The sequence below is a fragment of the Otolemur garnettii genome, unplaced genomic scaffold, assembly GCF_000181295.1.
Source record: "Otolemur garnettii isolate 467f Iridium unplaced genomic scaffold, OtoGar3 scaffold00145, whole genome shotgun sequence".
In the NCBI taxonomy this organism is placed as follows: Eukaryota; Metazoa; Chordata; class Mammalia; order Primates; family Galagidae; genus Otolemur; species Otolemur garnettii.
Genome location: NW_003852540.1, coordinates 1,155,398 through 1,164,815, shown reverse-complemented (window position 1 = coordinate 1,164,815; position 9,418 = coordinate 1,155,398). Strand labels below are relative to the sequence as shown.

At 42.3% G+C, this 9,418-nt stretch overlaps 1 protein-coding gene and 1 pseudogene across 2 annotated transcripts in view; one reads left to right on the top strand and one right to left on the bottom strand.

The window, feature by feature from the left end:
- The window catches only part of XAF1 (XIAP associated factor 1), a 20,288-nt gene extending 13,047 nt beyond the window's left edge, over window positions 1-7,241 (bottom strand). The window contains exons 1-2 of the mRNA XM_023518739.1: window positions 7,229-7,241; window positions 2,967-2,974 (exon numbers count right to left, since the gene is read on the bottom strand). The gene's annotated coding sequence lies outside the window, so the exon portion shown is untranslated. The remainder of the gene's footprint in view (window positions 1-2,966; window positions 2,975-7,228) is intronic.
- Window positions 7,242-8,179: 938 nt separating this feature from the next.
- On the top strand, window positions 8,180-9,012 carry LOC100966298 (annotated as a pseudogene). The gene has a single exon (XR_154521.2). The product of XR_154521.2 is annotated as a 40S ribosomal protein S3 pseudogene (transcript).
- The last annotated feature ends 406 nt before the right edge of the window (window positions 9,013-9,418 follow it).

Below are 9,418 nucleotides of genomic sequence, written 5' to 3'. Positions count from 1 at the left end.
TGTTTGGCGGGTCCGGGCTGGGGATTCGAACCCGCCACCTTAGGTGTACGTGGCTGGCGCCTTAGCCGGCTGAGCTATAGGCGCCGAGCCTCATGCTGGATTTTTAAAAGGGGGTTTAACATATATTTGTATCCCCGAATTTTATTTATTAAAACATCAAGCCAGTTTTTAATTAGCTTTAATAGTCACCATTATTGTTTATAAACACAATTAAGATGTTAGAGTGCACTTGGAGAATTTGGACTGGGGTTTGCACATTTGTATGTCAACCTTAGCAAGCGTACCACATACACAGCTGTACAATGGCTGATAAATACGTAGCAGCTTATCACAATACATGAAGAACTTCCAACTGATATTTGCAATGTCAGAAATCCAGAAGGGATAACTGTGGTGGGAATGGATAAGAGTTACTTAAAGCTCTTAGCGTAGAGCCTGGTCATTATGGGGCTGTTGGTGCTGGGGGTAGGAGGACAGTAGCTTCCAAACTTGTCTGCATGTTGGGATTGTTTGGGGAACTAAAGAGAACCCTGGATGCCTGCCTACCCAGGAGTGCGACTTTGCTGGACCCACATGTGGCCTGAGCTTCGGAGTTTTTAAAAAGGTTCCAGGTGATTTTAATGTGCAGAGAAGTTGGGAGCCCCTGGTCTAGGCTGGATATGCTATTCTGGAAGTCAGGTGCTCAGAGTTCCAGGGCCAGTGCGGTGACTCAAGCCTTTGCCTTTGCTTCTGAAGAATGAGGGGATGGAGCAGGTGAGTTTTATCCTGGAAGGGGAGCTGTGTCATGTGGGGACAGTCCTTGGTGCTGGGTCTGTGTTGCTGCAGAGAGGAGAGCCAGAATCATATGTGGAAGTCACAGGAGACCCTGAATTTCCTTCTAGCCAAGCCATTGTGTCCTTGGATAGACCTGTCAGGGACAGAGGAGAGCCAGCCCCAGGAGTGAGACTGGGAGGGTCTGGGATTCAGTGAGAACCCAGCTCTCCTGTTGCCGGGAAGAGCACACTCTTGAGCTCACCCCCTGTGGGTGAGCTCACTGGAAGGCCACCTGAGCCAAGGCACAGACAAGCTTTTATCTGAGCCAGCCAGGGGAACACACAGGAAGAGAAGGGGTGGTGGCCGGCAGACTGAGGTGCCACTGGGATATGGGGACAGGATGTAGAAGCTGCTTACCATCCCCTCTGGCTCGAGAGACCTACTCTAGTTTGTAACACCCTGGAGTCTTTAGAGTTTCCCAGCCCCCAGTAGTGGGCAGTGAAGAGCAGGGCTTTGCCTAGTGGGCAGTTGAATGCTAGCTCATGCTAGCATGGGCATGCTTTGAGACAATGAATCAGGACATTAGAACCTTGCCCTGTCCCACACAACTTCCCAGAACCCGAGGGCTCTCAAAGCAGCAGCAATGGCTATTTTCTTTTGATTTTCCAAGATAACTTATAATTACATAACTAACGCATGGAAATGCTTTTTTTTTTTTTTTGAATATATTATTACAGATAAAACAAGATTTCTTTTTGACTGCCATGCCTGTTCATTCTGGTCAGCACAAAAGCCCATCCTCGTTCCCACTACAACATGAACCAGGACTTGCATGATTTCACCATTGTGCCACTCGTATTTGGCTGGTTGCCAACCCTTCCCCAACCCCAATCCCATTAAAAAAAAGAAAAACAGAAAAACAAAACTAGATTGAGAAACCCTCTGTTGTGGGCTTAGAATTCCTTTCCAGGACACTGTGGCTACCGGCTTGGCAGCTGTCAGGAGTTTCCGGCAGTCTCTTTGTGTCCAGCCTGGGGGTCAGGGCAGAGCGGAGCGAAGGTTGTCCCTGGGAGCCAATCTCTCAGACCGTGATTTGGCTGGGCTGCCCCTGTCACCTTCACTGGGCTGTCGCGAGGGGAGACCAGGAACTTTGGGTTGGATCAGGAAGCAGAAATAATAATCTATACCTCCATCCATTGTTTTAGAGACACTCTGAGTGAAAACTGTATAAAATGAAAAAATAGGAGAGAATATTAAAAGAAGATTGTTTCAATAGTTGGCTTTGAGAAGAGATTTTATGTAGGCTTTACCCTTTCAGGGATCACTATGCTAAGGAGAATGATGTAATAACAGAGATATTTCACTGCCCAGACAGAAATTATATGGTGGAATCACACACACTTCTCTGGTAGTCGTGCCTTTAGAAGGACGCTGTGGTCAGAGTGGACATGAGCTCTGGGAGACGTGATCACGATTGCAGTCTTCCCAAGTACAACGTGTTTGGGTGGGAGTTTGCTTTTCAGACCACATGCAATTGTATCAAATAACTAGTCTCTGGATGGAATTTAAGCCTGGGAATCTCTATGATTGTTCCGGGCAGACTCCAGGCCTGGCTGGGTGGCAGAGTCAGGGAATGGCCTGCTGGCTCCTGCTTCAGTGGCATGTGAAGGGAAGGAGCCTTGTCATTAAACTCATAGGCAAGAAACACAAACTCCACAGTTTTCTGTCTGCATCTGTAGTGACCCGTATGTACCTTCGCCCTCCTTTTCTTCTGCCAGGGGTCTGTTTTCATGCATTTACAGTCTTTTTTTCTGGTTAAAGGACTTCCTCTCTCCTTTCCCATGGTCCATTAGCATCCAATCAGCAATCACACCCCAAATGTCAAGGGTATTTCAGGGTCAGTGTTAGGGGCCTTCACCTTCTCCCTAGTGATTTTTTAAAATCTCAATCATAAATGGAATAAATGACCATGTGCATCAAATTTTTGTTACTTTTTGGGGGGAGGTTGGTAAAAGAGAAAAAATTCAGATCCTCAGAGTCTTTTCATGATCAGAAATTAGAGTGAATATAATGCGCATTGTTAAATCGTGGTGATGAATAGCTTGTTCACACTCTCGTTTTAGAGAATAATTAGTGTTTTAATTTTTGAAAATGAAAGCTCAGATTCATGTTTTGAATGATAACATCCTCTTCCACTCCTTGTCTCTGTGAACGTTTCTTCCTACCCTGTCCTTGACATCACGTGGTCTTTCTCACAATGGCGCAGAGCTCTGAGATCTTACTGAGCCCATCTCTTCCCAACTGTCCATTCATGAGGCATGGAGGTAACTTGAAATTGGCTGCAGTGGAAATATTTGCACCGTGGAAGTTGACCAATGCTACAAATCGAGCCACCCCCTCCTTGTCTCCAGAGAGCTGGTTGTTAAACATTTAGCCGCACACCACTGCTCTTCTGTCTCAGTGACATGGGCTCTGTGCAGAACGCCAGGTGTAGGTCACTGGGAAAAAAAGAGAGAGAGAGAAAGTTAAAGGAAAGTTTATTGTTTCCTAATATTTATCATGAAAAATGTGTAAAAAATTGAGAGGTTGACGTGAGAGGATTGCTTGAGGCCAGGAGTTTGAGACCAGCCTGCTCAAATATAGCAAGACCCTGTCTCTAAAAAATAATTTAAAAATTAGCTGGGTGGAGTGGCCTACGCTTATAGTCTTACCTACTTGGAAGGCTGAGTCAGGAGGATCACTGGAGCCTGGGAGTTGGAGATTACAATGAGCTGTGATCGTGCCACTGTACTTGAGCCTGCCTGAGCAACAGAGTGAGACCATGTCTCCAAAAAAAAAAAAAAAATAAGAAAAGTAAACATCATTTATTTGGTGGAGAGGGAAATTACAAGGGTTGGCTTTTGCATTGACATGTGAACTTATTTTCTCCAAAAAAGTAGATCAGGGAAGGAATATTAATTTGTTTGAGCAAATACATTAATATTGGTAAGAAAAACAATACAGTGCCATGCCAACTTGGCAGAATATTATTTTACAAAGCAGAGGGCATGGTCTGGGTTGGATTATTTCCCCTATCCAATTTTTTTTTATTACAAACATAGTATGTAGGTATAGTCTATCATAGTCACTACTTAATTGTGTTTAAGTGTGTGAACTTGATTGTTAGACCTTGCAACAGGTATATATATACATAGGAATATCAATGAGAATTTTTACATATTTTTTTTTTATTATTGGAGATTCATTGAGGGTACAAAAAACTGGGTTACATTGATTGCATATGTTAGGTAAAGTCCCTCTTAGAATCATGTCTTGCCCCCAAAAGGTGTGTCCCACACCAAGACCCCACCCCTCCCTTCATCCCTCTTTCTGCTCTTACTTTTCCCCACCCCTCCCTCCTTCTTTCTCTCTCTGTTCTCCCCTTCCCCCACCCCACCGTGTCATAAATTGTCCTCATATCAAAATTGAGTACATAGGATTCATGCTTCTTCATTCTTGTGATGCTTTACTAAGAATAATGTGTTCCACTTCCATCCAGGTTAGTACAAAGGCTGTAAAGTCTCCATTTTTTTTTTTTTTTTTTTGAGACAGAGCCTCAAGCTGTCCCCCTGGGTAGAGTGCCGTGGCATTACAGCTCACAGCAACCTCCAACTCCTGGGCTCAAGCGAGTCTCCTGCCTCCGCCTCCCAAGTAGCTGGGACCACAGGCGCCCGCCACAACGCCCCGGCTATTTTTTGGTTGCAGCCGTCATTGTTGTTTGGCGGGTCCGGGCTGGGGATTTGAACCTGCCACCTTAGGTGTACGTGGCTGGCGCCTTAGCCAGCTGAGCTATAGGCGCCGAGCCAAAGTCTCCATTTTTTAATGGCTGAATAATATTCCATGGTGTACATATACCACAGCTTGTTAATCGATTCCTGGGTTGGTGGGCATTTAGGCTGTTTCCACATTTTGGCAATTGTAAATTGAACTGTGATAAACAGTCTAGTGCAAGTGTCTTTGTGATAAAAGGATTTTTTTTCCTTCAATGACCAGTAATGGGATTGTAGGATCAAATGGGAGGTCTAGCTTGAGTTCTTTGAGGGTTCTCCATACTTCCTTCCAAAAAGGTTGTATTAGTTTGTAGTCCCACCAGCAGTGTAAACACATCCACACCAGCATCTGCAGTTTTGAGATTTTTGTGATGTGAGCCATTCTCACTGGGGTTAAATGGTATCTCAGGGTGGTTTTGATTTGCATTTCTTTGATAATTAGGGATGATGAGCATTTTTTCATATGTTTGTTAGCCATTCATCTGTCTTCTTTAGGGAAGGTTCTATTCATGTCTCTTGCCCATTGATATATAGGATTGTTGGCTTTTTTCATGTGGATTAATTTGAGTTATTTATAGATCCTAGTTATCAAGCTTTTGTCTGATTCAAAATATGCAAATATCCTTTCCCATTGTGTAGGTTGTCTATTTGCTTTGGTTGTTGTCTCCTTAGCTGTACAGATGCTTTTCAGTTTCATTAAGTCCCATTTGTTTATTTTTGTTGTTGTTGCAATTGCCACGACAGTCTTCTTCATGAAGTCTTTCCCCAGGCCGATATCTTCTAGTGTTTTACCTATGCTTTCCTTGAGGATTTTTATTGTTTCATGCCTTAAATTTAAGTCCTTTATGCATCTTGAATCGATTTATGTGAGTGGAGAAAGGTGTGGGTCCAGTTTCAGTTTTTTCCATGTGGATATCCAGTTCTCCCAGCACCATTTATTGAATAGGGAATCTTCCCCCAAGGTATGTTCTTGTTTGATTTGTCAAAAATTAGGTGGTTGTAAGACGTTAGTTTCATTTCCTGGTTTTCCATTTGATTCCAAATGTCTACGTCTCTATTTTTGTGCCAGTACCATGTTGTCTTGACCACTATGGCTTTGTAGTACAGTCTAAAATCTGGTATGCTGATGCTCCCAGCTTTGTTTTTATTACTAAGACCTGCCTTAGCTATATGGGTTTTTTTCTGGTTCCATACAAAATGCAGAATCATTTTTTTCCAAGTCTTGAAAGTACAATGTTGGTATTTTAATAGGGATGGCATTGACTTGGTAGATTGCTTTGGGAAGTATGGACATTTTAACAATGTTGATTCTTTCCAGCCATGAGCATGGTATGTTCTTCCATTTGTTAATATACTCTGCTATTTCCTTTCTTAGGATTTCATAATTTTCTTTATAGAGGTCCTTCACCTACTTTGTTAGGTATATTCCTAGGTATTTCATTTTCTTTGAAGCTATGGTGAAGGGAGTTGTGTCCTTAGTTAGCCTCTCATCTAGACTGTTATTGGTGTATACAAAAGCTACTGACTTGTGGACATTGATTTTATATCCTGAGACATTACTGTATTTTTTGATGACTTCCAGGAGTCTTGTGGTTGAGTCTTTGGGATTCTCTAAGTATAAGATCATATCATCAGCAAAGAGGGAGTGTTTTACCTTCTCTGCTCCCATTTGGATGCCCTTTATTTCCTTGTCTTGTCTAATTGTATTGGCTAGAACTTCCAGCACTATGTTGAATAGTAGTGGTGATAGAGGACAACCTTGTCTGATTCCATTTCTAAGAGGAAAAGCTTTCAGTTTTACTCCATTCAGTAAAATATTAGCTGTGGGTTTGTCATAGATAGCTTCCATCAGTTTAAGAAATGTGCCACCTATGCCTATACTCCTCAGTGTTCTAATTAGAAAAGGATGCTGGATTTTATCAAATGCTTTTTCTGCATCTATTGAGAGGATCATACAGTCTTTGGTTTTGCTTCTGTTGAGATGGTGAATAACATTTATGGACTTGCATATATTAAACCAGCCTTGCATTCCTGGGATGAAGCCTACTTGATCATGATGTATGACTTTTTTGATGATAACCTGTAATCTATTGGATAGGATTTTGTTGAGAATTTTTGCTTCTATATTCATTAGTGAAATTGGTTTGAAATTCTCCTTTTTAGTTGGGTCTTTTCCTGGTTTTGGTATCAGGGTGATGTTTGCTTTGTAGAACATGTTGGGGGAAGACGCCTTCCTCCTCAATTTTTTGGAATAATTTCTGTAGTATGGAAATAAACTCTTCTTTGAAGGTTTGATATAATTCTGGTGTGAAGCCATCCGTACTAGGGCATCTTTTTGTTGGAAGATTTATTTTTTACTTTTTTTATTTTTAATTTTTTTTATGTTGGAAGATTTTTTTATTGTGCCTTTGATCTCAGTGCTTGAAATTGGTCTGTTCAGGAGCTCTATTTCTTCCTGGCTAAGTCTAGGGAGAGGGTGCGATTCGAAATATTGATCCATTGCCTTCACATTGTCAAATTTCTGGTAGTTTCAGAGATGATCTCTTGTATCTCTGTGATATCAGTTGTTATTTTCCCTGTATCATTTCTGATTGAGGTTACTTGAGGTTTCTATTTCTAGTTATTCTGGCCAAAGGTTTATCTATTTTATTTATTTTTTCAAAAACCAACTCCTTGTTTCATTAATTTTCTGAATGATTCTTTTGCTTTCAATTTCATTGATTTTCTTTCTTTCTTTCTTTCTTTTTTTGAGACAGAGCCTCAAGCTATTCTCCTGGGTAGAGTGCCATGGCATCACAGGTCACAGCAACCTCCAACTCCTGGGCTTAAGGGAATCTCATGCCTTTGCCTCCCAAGTAGCTGGGAACACAGGAGCCCGCCACAATGCCTGGCTATTTTTTTTTGGTTGCAGCCTCATCGTTGTTTGGCGGGCCTGGGTGGATTCGAACCCCCCACCTTTGGTGTATGTGGCTAGCCACTTGAACCACTAGCGCCAATCCAATTTCATTGATTTCTGATTTAATTTTAGATATTTCCTTTCTTCTGCTGGGTTTAAGCTTAGATTGTTCTTTTTCCAATTCCATGAGATGGCTTGTTGAGTTTGTTGATGCGCTCTCTTTCTGTATTTCAAATGTAGGCATCTAAAGTCATAAATTTTCCTCTCAGAACTGCTTTTGCAGTATCCCACAGGTTTTGGTAGCTTGTGTCTTCATTGTTATTGTGCTCAAGAAAGTTAATTATTTCCTTTTTTATTTCTTCCTGCACCCAACTGTCGTTTAGCATAAGGTTGTTTAATTTCCATGCCTTTGTGTGGGGTTGAATATTTTTGTTGGAGTTGAGTTCCACCTTTAGTGCCTTGTGGTCTGAGAAGATACAAGGTAAAATTTCAATTCTTTTGATTCTGTTGAGGTTTGTTTTGTGTCCTAGGATATGATCAATTTTGGAGAATGCTCCATGGGGCAATGTGAAGAATGTATATTCTTTATGCTTGGGGTGGAGTGTTCTATATGCGTCTATCAAGCACAATTGTTCTAGGGTCTCATTTAAGTCCCTTATGTCTTTGTTTAATTTCTATTTAGAGGATCCATCCAGCTCTGTAAGAGGAGCATTGTCCTTTGCTTTTGGCAGCGCACAGTGGCAAGATGGTGGTTCAGATCTCCAAGAAGAGGAAGTTCGTTGCTGATGGCATCTTCAAAGCTGAACTGAATGTGTTTCTTACTTGTGAACTGGCTGAAGATGGCTACTGTGGAGTTGAGGTCCAAGTTACACCAACCAGGACAGAAATCATTATCTTAGCCACCAGAACACAGAATGTTCTTGGTGAGAAGGGCCGATGCATTCAGAAACTGACTGCTGTAGTTCAGAAAAGGTTTGGCTTCCCAGAGGGCAATGTAGAGCTTTATGCTGAAAAGGTGGCCACAAGAGGTCTGTGTGCCATTGTCCAGGCAGAATCTCTGCGTTACAAACTCCTTGGAGGCCTTGCAGTAGGGAGAGCCTGCTGTGGTGTGCTGCGATTCATCATGGAGAGTAGAGCCAAGGGATGCGAGATTGTGGTGTCTGGGAAATCTGAGGACAGAGGGCGAAGTCCATGTAGTTTGTGGATGGCTTGATGATCCACAGTGGGGACCCTGTTAACTACTATGTTGACACTGCAGTGCACCATGTGCTGCTCCAACAGGGTGTGTTGGGCATTAAGGTGAAGATCATGCTACCCTGGGACCCTACTGGTAAGAATGGCCCTAAGAAACCTCTGCCTAATCACGTGAGCATTGTGGAACCCAAAGATGAGATACTGCCTACTACCCCTATCTCGGAACAGAAGGGTGGGAAGCCAGAGCCGCCTGCCATGCTCCAGCCAGTCCCCACAGCATAACAGGGTCTCCTTGACAGATGTATCTGGAGTCTGGATGTTGCCCTGTAAAGACCTTTAATAAAGTCTTATACAAAGGCACAAGGTGGCCTGAGTAGACTGTATATCCAGGATTCAGACTGTGGGTATCACGTTGGCTTGTGGAGCACTACTCATCCTCTTGTTTTTAACCACACTTGTGGTATTTGCGAGGAAGGGCCAGAATGCAAGGACTTGAGCAGAGTTAACTCAAGAAATATCCTGTGCGATAGTGAAGACTGAAGGCTAGTAGGATATACCTTCATTAATTGCCTTGTAGTTGAAGATTGTAGACTTAGGAGCATACTTGAGATGTTTTTTTCTCTTTATACATAAGGAAGTTCATGTTGCACATGGAAAAGTAAGCACAATGACCACTTTTTTGTACATACTGTGCCATATTCTTTATGTACATTGTCATTTTTAATCCTCTACATTAAGAGGATTATTATCTTTATGTTGTCATTTA